We start from the raw sequence: 16,894 nt of genomic DNA on the forward strand, positions 1-16,894 counted from the left end.
TGTGCATGGAAATTAAAAGAAGACTAGGTTCTCTTCCCTGGAGCATTTCCTATTCTACATGGTTCCCCGAGCTTTTTAGAGCAAAAAGGGCGAAAAGCTGCTAGTGACTTTTGAGAACGTTTTGCACCATAATGTCTGTCAGTGCTGCTTGAAAACAGCGCTTGAATGTTGCAGAACACAGAGCTCTCAAGTTTCACGGGCTCTTAAACGAATAGCTCAACCTGTGCAGGTTGCATATGCCAACATTTTATAGGAGGTAAGCAAAATATTTTATAATATAATCGTGAAAATGTATCTCCCCCATTGACTTCTGTTGGAGCAGAGGCAATTTAATTAATTAATTTTTTTCATTTTAAAGTCCTCATATCAAATCCACCAAGGCTTCTAGAACAGCAAGTAAGAGCACCGAGAGGAGAAACCATCACCGACAGGTGGACATCTCCTCTAACCTCCATCCAACCGCCAATCCCTTAAAGGCCAACTCCCCCATGAGATTCCGCTCCAGAGAGGCAAGTTCATCACATTACCACCAACTCTTTTTACCAGCAGGCTTTAACCATACTCATAATCATTGGGCTCTCCGTTATAATTAGACTACTCAAATTCAACTTAATTCAAACTTTCTTTTCCTGCCATAATGCCCAGAACTTATTTCTCCTGCTCTGAAGGCCACTATTTTCCAGGTGGTATAGTTTAATGATTGATGTAATCCACTTATGCAAAGCTGGTATCTGGGGGAGAGTCCATTTTAAACATATCTTTCAAAGAATTAACCGAATAACATGTCTCTGCTCTTTGTCCAGATTTACTGAGCAATCATCCCCCATATTGGATCCGAATAATATTAAAGAGAGGGTTACCTTTACTTCTGGACTCACCACGCCTCTGAGCACCGTCCCCACATCTGTCCAGAAGGGTTCAAGCTTCAGACAACTCTAGAACATGTGGATGTCGTCATCCCTTTCCTCCTTACATCGTAGGCAGCGTCTCTTTACCTTCCCCAAGGCAGTTATCTTGTCTGGTGACCAATATACCCTGGGCACTGTAAATAGATGTTTTTTCTTTAATGTGGCAGATTTAACTGTGACCCAAAGTGTAGCGAAGGATACTTGCCAAAAGTTACTAATGTCCAACAAAGTTAACTCCTTACTCCATTTTACCGCTGGTAATACGAGGGATCTTCTCTCACCTCAATTAGCATTCAGTACCAAAATGCCACCTCTTTACAATAAGCATCTACTTTAGGGAGCATACTTGCCCAACGCGTCAATTGATAATATTTAAACTTAGAAACCATACTGTCTACTAGTTCTGTAAACGCATGCCAAGGTATCAATTCATGCTTTGATAACATTTGGCCCCACTTAACCACCCCTTTTCCTCATAGTGGAAGGGATAACCTATACTGAAAGCATTCTGGAGTGCCCGGTTAGTCCCATATCGGCGCCAAGGCACTATAATACAGAATCCCAAGCTTTCGTCATATCTGGAACCATATCTTACAAGCTGCAGTAAGGCACGTTAATCATAATTGCCAAAGGTTCTATATATAAATCGAAGAGAAGAAAGTGGACAACCCTGTTGGGAGCCTCGCTCAATTTTGACTTGTCTTGATAGGTTACCATTTATCCATATCCTAGCTACCGAGTCCCTATATAATGCCTCAATTAGTACCTCCAAAGCCATTTTCCTTCATGAATCTCAATAAAATATACCAGCTGACCCAATAAAAAGCTTTAGCCGCATGCATGGTGAGGATTGCCATGGGGTGACCATTCAATTGAGCAAGATCTATTGCACCAAACAGTTCATGTGTTAGTTCAAAAAGTTGCCTACCTCTGATAAAACCCCTCTGATCCCCACGTACCAACATATTGATTACCCCACCACGTCTTTTAATTAAAATATGAATCTAGATCTTATAATCTGAATTAAGCAGGGAAATGGGTCTATAGGACTCGCATTGTGTGGGATCTTTGTTCGATTTCAGGATAAAAGTGATTGTGGCCACATTCCATGATCTCGGTATTGGAGAAACTCCCAAAAAAGCTTCATTGATTAATTATAACATGATTGGGTCCAACCCATTTCATCGCTAACTTTTATAATTTATTAGGTGAGCCACCAGGGTCAGATGATTTCCCCCTCTTTAAGGACTTTATTGCTTCCTGAAGTTCCTCCATAGTTATTCTTGCTTCTAAGTCCTGTCTTGCTGTATCATCCAGGCTTGGGAGAGAAATTCTATTCAGGTACCACCTAATCTGATCATCCGTGGCCACTAATTTCCCCTTATGCAGCTTCTGAAAAAAAGAGATGAAGGCCCGTTCTATCTCTAATTCTTCAGTAACACAACCCGCCTTTCCTTCAATTTGGAGTGCAGTAATACTATTTCTGGTTTGATTTACTTTTGTTTTCCGAGATAAAAACTTGCTGCACCCCTCCCCATACCCATAGTGTGCCATTCTACTTGTTTCCCATCTTTTCCTAATCTTTGCTTCTAAAAATTCCTGCAATTCTACCCTCGCTCTCTTCACCTGACTGTCCAACACATTCCCATGAGAGACATTCAAGGACTTATAGCGCTGTAACTGAAGTTCCAAAATTGTGGACTCAAGCTCTTCCAGTCACTTTTTCTCTTCTTTATGTTTATATGCAGAAATACTAACTAACCGTCTTCTAATGTATGCTTTTTAAGTATTCCATACTACCTGTAAGGGGCAGTCCCATAGTTTATGGCAAGAAAAACTTTGGAGTTTTTTTTTAGTCCCTTAACAATTCTATCATTAGAAAACAAGACCTGGTTTACAGTCCACCTAAGGGAATTACTTAATGTGTCGAAACTAATATATACTTTTACTGCCAAATGGCCCGACAAATGTCCCGGAGCGTGGGCAACATATCTCCTTTCCCACAGAGGCTACTATGAATCAAGACAAAGTCTATCCTAGAACTATGACCGTATTTGTTATTATGGAAGGTAAACCTGGGACCCCCAATAGCCTTCCTTGGCCAAATATCTACCAAACTCAGGTCTTCCATGGCCAGCTTTACCCAATTTCTGGTTTTGGGGGAATTTACCGTACCTCTAGCAGTAGATTTATCCAGAGCTGGTCCAACAGAATATTAAAGTCGCCCCTTAACATCACCGGATACTTGGTGAGTAATAATTGATTATACAAAAATTGAAAGGATACTGGGTCGTCCAAATTAGGACTATAATAACCTGGGATCACAAACCAGGTTCCTCTGAATCTAATCTCTGTTGTCAACCATCGCCCCTTGGGATCCATGTCCACCGTGCCCAGAGTTGCCTTTAGTTTTTTTTTTTTTTAAATCTTCTTTTTATTGACATTTTATAATACAGTACAAGCATACTTAATCAAGAAACATCTTAGACTATTCCATACAGCTCTATTTCCTTTGTCTTTTGTCCTCCGCTAGAGTAGTGTTACATTGTGCACCAGGAATACTCTATCTTGAGGGACATTTATCATCATGCAAGGTCTTAAGTATAGCCAGCTTGTACCATACATGAAATAGAATAAAAAATTGACCTTAAACAAGTTAACATATAACAAACCATCCTTCTCTAGACAAATTAAGAGTAGCTAAGAGAAGTCGGTGGTTGCGTGTCCCCCTCTCTGGACTATGTGGGGTCCTCCCTAGTCTCCCCCCGTCTCAGACTCCGGTTCCTATATATGGAAGAGGTGCAAGGCCCTTAGTTTGGGGCTACAAGTCGTGAGGGGAAGTCCCCTGGAGAGGAACCTGACCAGGGGGTCCCATATGTAATCAAAACTGCTGTGTGTACCCTCCCCTTTATCAACCAGACGCTCCATGGCAAGGCTTTTCCATAATCGTGAGAGCCACAGAGTTATAGGCGGTGGGTCTGCTTTTTTCCAGAAAGAAGCTAGAGTTGTCTTCACCGCCCCCAAAGCCAGCCATATGATAGTCCGGTCCCCGTATGTTTGATGCTGTAATTCTTGGGCTCGAAGGCCCAGAAGAGCATGTTCCATCGTGGTCGGGATGGGATATCCCAGCATCTCTTTCAAATGAGAGAGAATTTCATTCCAATAGGGGCGGATCGATGGGCAGTCCCACCATATGTGTTTAAAGTCTCCCACCATGCCACAGCCCCTCCAGCATCTATCTGATACCTGGGGGTAAAGCTTCTTAAGTTTCTCAGGATACAGGTACCAATTATAGAGTAACTTATAGTGGGCCTCTCTAGCTGCCATGGAGCGGTTGTGCTTGTGTATATCGTGGTAAAGATAGCGTCATTTCTCCTCCTCCACCGAGCCACCCAAGGTTTTCTCCCAAAAAGGGACGTGTCGAGGGGTTGGTGCTGTTTGTGCTGTAGCTAATATGGAGTATAGCGTTGAAATACTGCCTTTTGTCGCTCCTCCCCTTTGCACAAATCTCTCTACTGTTAGAAGATCCCTGGTAGCTGCTTCCTTTATATGTGGCTGTATGACCCAATGCACTAGCTGTGTATAATGGTAATGTTCGGATTGTGGGAGTTGGAAATCCCTACAGCAATTATTGAAGGTCCTAAGTTGGTTTCCATGGTATAGGTCTGCAATGCATAAGCAGCCCCCTTCTCTCCATCGATCAAATGGTCCCTGTAGTTCCCCTGGTGGGAATGCTTTGTTAAGGTGGATAGGTGTGTGTGGTGAGGGAAAGGACGTAAGCCCATGGAGTTTAGTAACTTTGTCCCACACTCTGAGGGTGGTGGCGGTGGGTGTGCTAAGGTATGCGTTTGGTGGTCGTGCCCCCTTGGGTTTCCATGGAATATCCCACAAGGTCTTGCCTGTCACCGCTCTGTCCATGTGCAGCCAAATCTTATCTGACTCTCGGAGGGACCACTCAGCTAGTACGCACAGTTGTGCTGCTCTATAATATAGCAGGAGATCTGGGAGCGCCAACCCTCCCCTCTCTCTGGGGCGTGTCAGTATCTTGTAGGAGACCCTAGCTCTAGTACTCTGCCAAATAAATTTAGTGAAAAGTGTTCGAGTCTCCGCTAAGAAATCTGGCGGGATCTCAACGGGGAGGCTCTGAAAGAGGTATAATAGTCGTGGGAGCACCGTCATTTTAATACTATTGATGCGCCCTACCCAGGATATCCATAACGGGGACCACCTCTTGAAGTCGTCTCGTAGAGACCTAATCAAAGGGAGGTAGTTTGCTCTAAACAACCCAGCCACCTGGGGAACAATCTGAATGCCTAAGTAAGTAATATCTTTCTTGGCCCAGGTAAATGGGGTCATGGAGGCTATCTGGGTCATCATACCCTCGGGCAGTGTCCGGTTTAGGAGATAGGACTTCCCAGTGTTCACCTTGAACCCCGCAACTTGTTCAAACCGAGACAATTGTTCTTTTATGTCTGGGAGGGAAGTATGAGGCTCAGTGACAAATAATAAAATATCGTCTGCGAATAGGGAAATCTTATGTGAGTCTGCACCAAATGTAATGCCTGGGAACTCCGCGCACCCCCTCACCCGCGTCGCCAAGGGCTCAACACTGAGCGCAAAGAGCAGAGGGGGAAAGGGGGCATCCCTGCCTCGTGCCTCTGGATAGATCGAAGAATTCAGAAGCTACCCCATTGACCACCACTCGGGATCTGGGGCTGGCATAGTTGCTCATCACCATGGAAATAAATTGTTCCCCAAATCCAAACCTTCTCATGGTTGCTACTAGAAAGGACCACTCAACCCTGTCAAATGCCTTCTCAGCGTCTAAAGCCAATAAGAGTGCCGGGACCTTTTTCTTTTGTACCTTTTCCATTAAGTGTATGACACGCCTTAAGTTGTCATGAGTCTGGCGACCTTTAATAAAGCCAGACTGGTCTGGATGTATCAGCTCCGGCATCACATCCTCCAGCCTCTGCACCAGGATTTTAGAGTATAATTTGGCATCTAGGTTCAGCAGAGCAATGGGCCTGAATGATGCACAGAGCTGAGGGTCCTTTCCGGCCTTGGGTATGAGAGTTATCAGGGCCTCCCCCATGGACGTGGACACCGCACCCCTCCCCCGTATATAATTGAATAGAGTCGCGAGTTGGCCCGCTAGTTCTGCCTCGAAGGTCTTATAAAAAAGGGCTGTAAAACCATCAGGCCCCAGAGCCTTATGCAGGGGAAGGGCGTTGATGGCTGCCTGTACTTCCTCCCCTGTAAAGGGTGCCTCTAGCATGTAATTCGTCTCCTGAGAGACCTGTGGTAGGTGGACTGAGCGTAAGTAGGTCTCTTGGGCGTGGGCGGGTGGGTGGTCCGATTGATAAAGACTCTCATAGAATCGTCTAAATGCCCTCGCCTTTCCCTCTTCAGTGAAGTGTTCCCCGTGCTGTAGTTTACCCTTGAGGGTTGCCACCTTCCTTTGAGCTTGCCAGGACGGGGATGATTTATGTTCTCGTTCAGCCACCCTCAGTTCGCTTTCCAAAAGGAGTTGGTCTTTAATCTTTAACCTGTGCATGGCTGCTGCAAGCGCAATGCATTTACCTCTCATAACCGCCTTAAAGGCGTCCCAGAGAGTATGGGGGTCAGTATCACCCGATCCATTAAGTTGGAATTATTCCCTAATCGCTGATCGCAAATCTTTGCGGGATGTTGCGTCTCGGGTAATCACCCCTGGAAAGTACCAGCGCCTGGATGGTTTGCATGCTAGTGACCAATTTAAACCTACCACCACTGGAGCGTGGTCTGAAATGACAATTGGATTCATAGCTACTGTCGTAAGGATCTGTCGCAGTGGTTTGCTCAAAAACACATAGTCGATCCTTGAGTATGAGCGATGAGTTTGTGAAAAGAAGGTGTAATCCCTCTCCTGGGGCTTCATGGCCCTCCAGGAGTCAAACAGCCCCAGACGGCGAAAGGAGGCTTTCACTGATTTGGCAAAGGCACTCGTTTGTGATCTCTGTGGGTGCGTTGTGTCTAATGTTGAGTCCCACACCAGGTTGAAGTCCCCCATCAGGACAACTTCGCCCTCTGCAAAGCCCTCTAGCTCGCTCAGGAATTGTAACAGATATTGGGTTTGACCACTGTTAGGGGTATAGACAGTAACTATCGTACAGAGTTTCCCGTCCAGGCTGCCTTTCAACATCAGAAATCGCCCCTCCTTATCTTTCTTGGACCCTGTTTCCTTAAAGTGGACTGATCTGCTAAATGGTAACGCCACCCCACAGTGTTTTGTGGGAGCTGATGCTAGGGCAATTTGAGAATAGTGTTTGTGACGAAGACGGTGTCCCTCCCCCCTCTTCAAATGTGTTTCTTGTAGGGCCACTATGTCATACCTATGCTCCTCAAGGTATTTTTTCAATTGTGACCGTTTATTGGGGGAGTTGAGGCCCTTCACGTTCCATGTTAGTAGTTCCAACATTATCTCTGTGTAGCATCAGTGTTCTCACCCAGACTCCCAGTAAAATCTCCAGTGCCCCTCATTGTGTTTCTCACCCCCCCTCTCCAGCAATACTCTATCAGCTGTGACGCTTTCCCCTGACTCCTTGCACCGTGACACGGATGGTAAACATCAAACAACTTGAACAAACATTTCCTAAAAGAAATACAGACATTATCCTGGCAGCACCCAACCGCCAAGTGTCTTACAGTCTTCATGTCATGGACAGGATCCTATTCCGTCTCATCTCTTCCCCCAGGCCCAATCACACCCACGGGCATCTCAAAGCCTGGGGCCCCGGACCCCCGTTGCTTAGCAGAGATAAAGTATGCTCGGGTGACAAGCAACACCAGGATCCGGGGCGAGTAGATCCGCTCCACCCCCTCCCGACGAGGGGGGGGAATCTCCCCTGTCTCTATAGAACAACCGGGGGGGCCCACCGTCGTGGCCGCTCCCCGTCCGAGTCGGTACCGGCTTACCGCATGGCTTCATTTTCTAGGGGTCTTTCTAACTCTCCTCTGTTGTTTCCATTGGTCCGCCGAAACGGGGGGGGGGGGCATCTCCTCCTTGCCCCTCTCCCGCCTCACAGTCGGTAGCACCCCTCTCTTCTCTAGTCTCTAGGCCCAGTGCTGCGGCTGCCGCATCCACCGTTGAGAAATGGTACGCTTTATAATGGAGTTCAAACGCTACGCCAAAGGGGAAGGTCCATCGATATTTTATCTTCTTCTCTCTCAGCACCTCCGTCACTGGTCGGAACTGTTGACGTCGGGCTAAAGTTGCTGGCGCTATATCCTGGAAGAGTGAGCACTGCGCAGCTTGGAAGGAGATGGGGTCCTGGTGTCTCGCCCTTAGAAGTATCCGTTCCTTCACTTTAAATGAGCTTAATTTAGTAAGAACATCTCTTGGTCTCCTCCCGTCGCCCAGTATTTTGCTGCCCACACGGTGCACTCGTTCCACTTGTATCTCCGCTTGCTCCTCTCCCTGTAGTGAGGAAAACAGCCCCACCACAAAGGCCTCTAGGTCGGTCCCCTCTGCTCCTTCCTCCAGGCCTCTCACCCGTATGTTATCTCGGCGTGCGCAATTTTCCAAGTCCTCGCACTTCATTATGGTGAGGTGTAGTTGCGATTTTACATTTGCGAGATCAGTCTCCACTGGGACCCCTTTCTGTTGTAAGTTCTGTATATGCGTTCCAAGTCCAGTGTGCGGGCCCCCAGTTAGTCCACGTCTGTTTGGAGGGCGGCTAGCTTCCCATTGACATCCGTCTGGAAGGCCTCTGGTGTCGCTCTGATATCTGTTGTGAGCTCTTCACGCAACTGTTTTAAAGGCACGGAGAGAGGACAAGAAGTCCTCCTTTGTAAGCGCCATCTCATTCACCCTGCATCTGGTCAGCACTCTCCACTCTAGCCGGCGTGAAATAGCTGGGGACCCGATTGGCCTGGATTTTGCGTCGTGGCATATGAAACTGTTAAGGGCCCGGCCCCGGTGTTAACATGGGGGTCTCGCCCTCTTCTCAGCTTTTACACTCCTTCACTGCAGGGGCCCCCCTCTGGGTCTTCGCCCTTCCGTCGCGCCACACCTCTGGGGGGGAGGGGGCAGGGATGTCCCCCTCTCCCCTGTCTCAAAGCTATGTCTTCTCTCCTCGGTGGGCTCACTCCCTCTGTTGTGGGCCCGCCCTCAGTGACAACGACCTGCCCGTCGGGGCCTGCATTTGCCTCTACAAACTTTACTTTCTCTGAGTTTCTTGTAGAGGAGGCTTTACCGCTCAGTGCCTCTCAAAATGGCCTCCAATAGTCTTCCTCTGACCCCAAAATGCACAGCTTCGCCATCTCAGCCAAGAGAATATTTCAGGTGTTAATTATCGTCATCCGTCTGCGGGGAACCCTCCTGTTGTCGCTTTATATCTTCTAACGGGTGGGGGGCCTCCGCATGCTCCAGCCGCTTCTCTCAAACTGGGCCTCCCCCGGTCGCGCCTCCACGCATGTAGAAGGGGATGCCTTCCCCCTGCTCACCTCTCCCATGTCGCGGCCGGGTGTGGTCCTTTCCCCACGGCCCACCGGCGCTCATCTGTGTCTCTGGCGTCGGGGGCGTCGCTCTCCCCCCGTCCTCGGGTCTCGCGCCGCCAGTCCTCCACCTCGGGGCAACGGCCCCTCTCTGGCGCCAGCCGGGTTCTGCTCATCCAGCACGGGACCGCAGGACCGCGTCTCACCACCGGCCGGCCCGGAGCCCCGCCGGGCGTCGCCCCTCTCTCCAGCGGGAATCCCGCCGGATTTCGCCTCTCCCAGGGACCCGCGGGCGATCCCCGACTCGGGGGGGGCCCCATCAACGCCTAACCACCGCCTCACTACATCGGGCCCAGGGGAAACTAGACAGAGCTCATGTCCGATCGGCCATGTTGGTTGGCCCCGCCTCCCCTTCAGTTTTTTTTAAACTTAAGATAGCTATACCTTTTACCACTTCCGCCTGTTTTGTAGTCACGCAATGATCTATCCATCTAACCTGCTTAAGTATTTCCCTCCACTCGTCGTGTAATAGGTGAGTTTCTTGTAAGATAATCACTTCTTCATCTACCCTTCCCAGCAGCTCAAAATGTTTCCGCCTTTGTTCTATTACTTTAAGGACATTAACATTCCATGATATGACCCTCAAGAGGGCCACACTAGTACTATGCATGATAATAGAGGAAGAGATTTGTGTAACCAGAATATAACCTGCTTTAGAGGCTTAAATTTCCTGAGGACAAATTTTTGTTTTTGTTTTCCCCAACATGCTCCTACACCCAGTGCTACACTCATTAATCTAGACTTTGATTGTGACCTTTCCCTTGACCCACTCCCCCCACCCTGAGGAACCCTCCCTACTTCCATTGGATTAAAAAAAACTCCTATTCGGAGTCCCAGGAACCTTGGCAGAACATTACATTAACTCATTCTGCTGCCTTCATCTGTTCCAGAAAGGTACGAACTTCATTGGGTTCTCTTATATTATACATCTTATTGTTCCACATGATTCTGAGAACTGCTGGAAATCGCATCTGGACAGTTGCCCCTAATGCTCTGAGATCTTGCATATATTTCCCCAGCTCCCATTCTCTCTCCTGTGTTGCCCTGGATATATCTGTTCTGATATGGAAAAACCAATCTCCTTTAGTAAACTTATTCCTTTTCAGAGCTTCCGTCAAGATCTTTTCCTTTATAGAATAAGATCTAAAGTTAATCAACATTTTCCTAGTGTTTTTCCTGGCGGGGTTTTTCTTGTAAGGATCCTGATGTACTCTCAGGATATCATCCTCCAAATCAATGTGTTGTAAAGCGGGGAAAAATTATCTGATTATCAAGATCACATAAGCTTTGATATCCTTCCCTTCGACCACCTCCAGAACATTCAATAATCTAATATTGTTCCGTCTCATGTTGTTTTCTAAGGTCTCCAACCTGTCTTGTAGAAGCTTCTCCCCTAATTTTTATTGTTGAACCTCTTGCTTATTCAAGAGTACCTGCAAATCTAGTATTTTCACTGTATTTTCCAAGTGAACTATATTTTCTGTTTATGTATTTATTTTAATCTGCATGATCTCACACAAAGTTTTAATCTTTGCATGGTTCTGCTCAGAGATCAAGAACTTTCCTCCAATTTCCTCCGTCAAAGAAGCTAGGAGATTAGAGACATTCCAAGCATCAAAGTCGATAGAATGCAAGTTTATGGGCTGAGGTACAATGGGCTCAGTATCTGCCCTCACAATGGGGTCTGTAAAGAACCCCTGCTTTCCTCTAATGGGGCAGGCGTATCTATACAATTACTTCCCGATGAACCAGCCCTTCCATCTGAACTTCCCCAAGCAAATTTTTCATTAATTGCTTCTTTTGCCCCTAAAAAACAATCAGTGGTGCCTTGGATCGCCTCAGTTCCTCTGGGCCCTGTTTTAAAGAGTGAGAACAGGGGAGATTCTGTATGGGGATTCTTTACAAGTGTGTTTCCTTCCATTGTCTCCTGGTTCTCCTGGTTACCCCCTTGAGTTAGCTGTTGCAATGTGTCTTTCATGAAGCCCTCCCCCTTCTGGCTAATTAAGGATTTGCTATATCCTTGTGCCTCCTTGAGAGCCCCCCCCTGCATTGTATGCCTTTTATTGTTGAGACTCTCCTTACCTTTATTTCATTTTTGAGGCTGCCGGGTTGCATTAAGGAGGGCCGCCACAGGTGCTTTCCTCGCACACGCCCGACTTGGCATCATATTTACCGTGTAGCTATGGCAGACTGCCCTAGCTTCACCCAGAGCTTCAACAGCTGCTCCAGGCTTCCCTGGAGAGATGGGAGAAACAGGAGGAAAGGAGCAGACAACGCTGCCTCCTTTCCCCCAGAAGTGCACTGTGGCAAAGAAACGTCGTCCCCGGGTCACACTCCAGGCTGCTTCAGCCCACAGAGCTGATCCATGGTTGCCCGTCCTTCACTGCAACGTTCCCAAGGGTGAGATCAGACCCGACCCCAGCCCCTGCATATCCAGTGCCGATGAGTGGTGAATGGCAGAACAAAAATAAACCAAAAGAAAAAGACACTTTTACATGTGTCTAGCTGCGGCAGTGAGGATTTCCCAGAGACATACTACCGTTAGTTCCTAGGAGCCCAGGACAGCCTGCTCACTCGGCCGCTATGTTCCTCCACCGTTCCCCTGCTTCTCAGAGAGAGGCAATTTTATGTCAAGACCGGAGGCTCCTATCATGCTTTTCTTTTCTTGCTAAAATTTAATAGCAGCAGTCAAGAATAATGAATAAACTACAAATCACAAGTGGCAAAAGTAACAAGCCAATGGAAAGAGAAACATAGTACTTGAGTGGTAATTAATCAACACAGCTTATACAGTATTATGACATCACTTGACTACGAACAGCCCTCTTTTCGTACTGCTCGCAGTCAAGGTAAGTACCTAATTTGTTTTTCTCTACACAATTATTTCCTCTAATGTTTATATTTTGACTATAGGGCACTAGCGATGACTTACTAATAGTGCGCTGCACGCCATTTCTACTTTGTTTTTCTTTACCTCCAGACGGCACGTTGCTGCACTGTTCACGAGCGCTGTCTCCCTCGCGCTCTGAATCCAACCATTTCTAACCATTCCTCAGACAGCTGTCGCCATTTTATTCCGCTTCTGAGGAACGACGCCAGCAATCTCTTTGTGCTTGAACAGGTCCTTTCTTTTGGGGAATTACACGCCCATTCACACCCCTTCTGCTCTCATTGTACCACCCACAGGAGGAGTTTAGTCCCTACAATCCTCTCCTTCAAATATTAACCCCTTCCCTGCAGAATAGTTCTCGACAAATGTATTTATTTTGTTTCTTCTCCTGTCATGGAGATTGATAGCTCTCCTTTGCTGCAGAATGGTCCTGATGAGGAGCATACAGTTAAAGAGGAGTTGACTAATTTTATTCAAGCCTCTGTACAACAGGCAGTTTCTGCCTCCATGGACAAATTATCAACATTTTTAGAAAACTCTGTTTTTAATATGATGTCAAAGACGATTTTGGACGGGGGCGTGGCCAAGGTTCCAGTGATGGCGCACGCCTAATTCCATCGCTCCGGAGGAGCCGATGGAAAAGCCGACGAAGAGCGAGCCAGCTCCGGGCTGCCCGAGGGCGATGGGAGGCCGCTCCCTGGATGACTTGAGCTGGTGCAGAAGTGTAATGACCAGAGCAGCTGGCGATTGAGGAGGCACACCCCACAAAGGAACAGAGAGTAGATTGCCTGGCAGGGGAAGACCATTGAACGCCCCGGGTGCCTTGGAGCGCCGACGACCCCTGAGTGAGTAACACTGTGGATGGGGCACCTGGAGAAGTTGGGGCTCGCGTGGGGGTGGAGAGCGCCCGGGTGTGATGCTGACGTCACAGAGGAAGCACTGAAGGGGTGGTAACTGCCCCGTGAGGGAAGGTGACCGGACCGCAACTGCGAAGCGTCTCTGGGCCCGGGTGGTGGGACGTGGCCCTGAACGCACAATGAGCGGAGGAATTGCAGGGATGACCGGAGCTGAAGCGAGCCACGGGGCGACAACGTGGAGCCCCCCAGCTCTGTAACTGGAAGCTGGGGATAGCTGGCGGAGTGTCTGGGGTCCGGCTCGGGACCGCCCGGGGGCCGCGGTGAGACCTGTGGAAACCAGAGCGTGGGGACACGGAAGGAGAGGAGCATACGATAACACTTGGGCCACTGTCTGGGCCCCTGGGGTGCGACCCCTTATTCGTCCGATGCCCCCCAAGAGCCGTCACAAGAGCAGAACCATGGATCCCGCGACGCCACCGGGGAACAAAGAGGGGGACAAGCAGGACCAGTCACAAGTCAAAGTACAGGACACCCTAGACAAGATACTCGGGGCGATAGAAGATACAAAGACAACACTACAGCGCGACATCAATCAGGTTGCGGTTGAGGTGGGTCTTCTGAGAGCGGATCACCATAAACTGGTAGACAGAGTCAAAGAAACGGAATCCACGTTGGGGGACATCATGCCAAAACAGAAAGACATGGTGGCCGAGGTGACTTCCCTTGCTAACAGAGTGGCACGACTTGAACAGAGAGCCGAGGATGCGGAGGGGAGAAACAGGAGGAACAACGTGCGAGTGGTGGGCCTCCCCGAGGGGGCAGAGGGAGCGAACATGGTGGAATTTCTGGAGAAATGGTTAAGCACGACGGTCGCACCTGGGTGCCTGACCCCCTTCTACACGCTGAAGCGTGCGCATCGGGTGCCATGGAGACCTCTTGCCCCTGGTAGACCTCCCCGTGCTGTGATCGCCAAACTTCTGCACTACAGGGACAGAGACATCCTCTTACAGAAGGCCAGAGAGATGGGCCCGTTTAAAGTAGCAAATTGGGAGGTGACGCTATTCCTGGACTTCACACTGGACGTCCAGAACAAGCGAGCTTCATTCCTAGCAGTTAAAAGGGCCCTACGTGACGAAGGGATCCAGTACTCGCTGCTTTATCCAGCCAGATTAAGAGTGATGGTGGAGGGGAAGACCACATTCCTCCAGTCCCCAGAGGAGGCATGGGAGTGGCTCGAGAGTCATGGGTCTCAAACGGTACGACCTGCACGAGAGGGCCCGGCTGGGAGCAAGGCTCGCCGGGCCCCGAGAGGACGGAGACCCAGAGATCGTCTGCGACTGGCGCCAACGCAAACACAGAAAGGGAGGGGCAGGAAGGCGGCCCTTGAGGCGGCAGCCCGTGTGGGCGGAGAGGTGTCCTCCCAGGAGGGCTCTGAGGGGTAGTCGAACGACACACTGGTGTCCTCTGCTGGGGACTTGGGGTGCTCGACCCGTGCCCCGAGGGTAACCCCGCAAACGGCTGACGAACTCGGATAATCCAAAACTGCAGGAGCGCCCGGAGACATGGCACAACGAATGAACGAGTGGCCCCTCCGGACCTGGCCAACCCCCTGACTAGAATCTCGCCTGTCCAACCAGGCTGGCGAGTACTGCAGTTATGCGTTTGATCAAGTTGCACTGTTGCACAGTTTTCTGGGCAACCTACAGTTCCTGAGGCGCCCTGGGGAATGGGAGTTGGGGTACACAGTTCCAAGTTAAAATGGCAAAGTGGGTGGGGAAGACTGACCATAGAAAGGGTCTGAACACGCGAAAGGGCCAATCCGAGTCCTGGATGAGCCAGGGACACTTTTACCAGACTGAACGATTAAGATGGCGGACTACAATTTCTTAATGTGGAATGTCAGGGGGATGGGCACGCCGGCTAAAAGACACAGAATTCTCTCCTACTTAAAGAGAAGGGGCGTACAGGTGACAATGCTGCAAGAGACCCACCTAGCATCAGGGGAGGGAGAGAAACGTAGGTGGAGGGGGCAGGTGTTTGCCACGGAGTACTCGGCTTATGCAAAAGGTGTACTGATATGGGTCAGAGCAGGGGTCCCCCTAACGATTGACTCCTCCAACATAGACCGGGAGGGCAGATTTGTGATACTGGAGGGGAAGCTACACGGTACCCCGATAGTCTTGGGTTGCATTTATGCCCCTAATCAGGACCAGGTCTCCTTCATGACAGGTTTATCAGGCCACCTCACCCGCCAACGTACTGGAGAATTACTAATAGGAGGGGACTTCAATGCAGTATTAGATATAAACACAGACAGGTCAACCCCGCCTCTATAGGGGGCAGTGTCAACTAAGATAGCCCAAAGACTAAGCGAGTGGCTGAGCACTTGGGGGCTAGTGGACGTCTGGCGAGAGCAGCACCCAGATGTTAGAGACTACTTGTTTTATTCGGGCCTCCACCTGGTGCACACCAGAATTGATAGAGTGGTTTGTATGGCAGGTCTGGCTCGTAGCATGACTCACTCTGAATACCTTGCCCGCACCCTGTCGGACCATAATCCCCTGTTGTTGTCGATGAGGGTATCGGAAGACAGACCCCCCCATACGGTCGTGGAGACTGGCCCCCGCGGCGCTTGAGGACCAGGTGTACAGAGATGCCCTGCGTTGCCACCTGGCAGAATACATTGAGACCAATAGTGGATCCACCCCTTTTAGGGCCGTGGAATGGGAGACACTCAAGGTGGTGACGAGGGGCTTCTGTCTGGGGCAGTCGGTGGGGGTGAAGCGCACACTTGAGAGGGAACTGTCTGCCCTGGAGAAGGATATGCATGAGGGGGAATTGAGAAAGGGGCCAGTAGCTCAGGAAAATGAGGAGTATAACCGTGCCCATAGAGAACATTCCCGGATTGAGGATCGGCTTAAGTGTCAAAGCATGCAAAAATATTTGGCATCCCTGCAGTCAGAGGAGGGCAGATCGGGGAGACTGCTGGCGTGGCTGATGCGCCAGAACGGGGATAGTGAAGCCATCACAAGCGTACTGGACAAAGAGGGACTTCGTAGACTCAGACCAGGCCCCATAAATGACGCATTTAGGGATTATTATACACACCTGTATGGGAGACCTGGTGACTTGGAGACGGAGGCCTTCAATAATTTTCTAGAACAAATCCCACTGCCGATACTGAGTCCAGAAGGGAGGAATAGCCTAGGGGGATCAGTGACAGAGGAGGAGATAAGTGAGGCCATAGCGCAATTAGCCCCTGGGAAGTCCCCTGGTACGGACGGTCTTCCCATGGATTTCTACAAAAAATATAAATCACTATTGGTTCCCCAGCTGGCGGAGATGTACGCGGAAGCACTACATTGTGGGGAGCTGCCGTGCACACTACGGGAGGCCTTCGTGGTGCCACTCCCCAAGACAAACAGCAAGGAAGCATCGGTGACCGACTTTCGTCCTTTATCGATGCTAAACAGTGACTTCAAGATCCTTAGTAAGATCATGGCTGATCGGTTGCTCCCCCTCATGACCACATTGGTGCACGTGGATTAGAAAGGCTTTGTCCCCGGTCACAGCACCTCCTTGAACCTACGGCGAATTTTCGCTATTTTGCATATGCCCAGCGAGTTGAAGCCGCCAGAGTGGGTCTTGCTTGCGGTGGACTTCGAGAAGGCTTTCGACTCGATTAGATGGGACTACCTAAG

The sequence above is a fragment of the Pleurodeles waltl genome, chromosome 12 (genome assembly GCF_031143425.1).
Source record: "Pleurodeles waltl isolate 20211129_DDA chromosome 12, aPleWal1.hap1.20221129, whole genome shotgun sequence".
Taxonomy (NCBI): Eukaryota; Metazoa; Chordata; class Amphibia; order Caudata; family Salamandridae; genus Pleurodeles; species Pleurodeles waltl.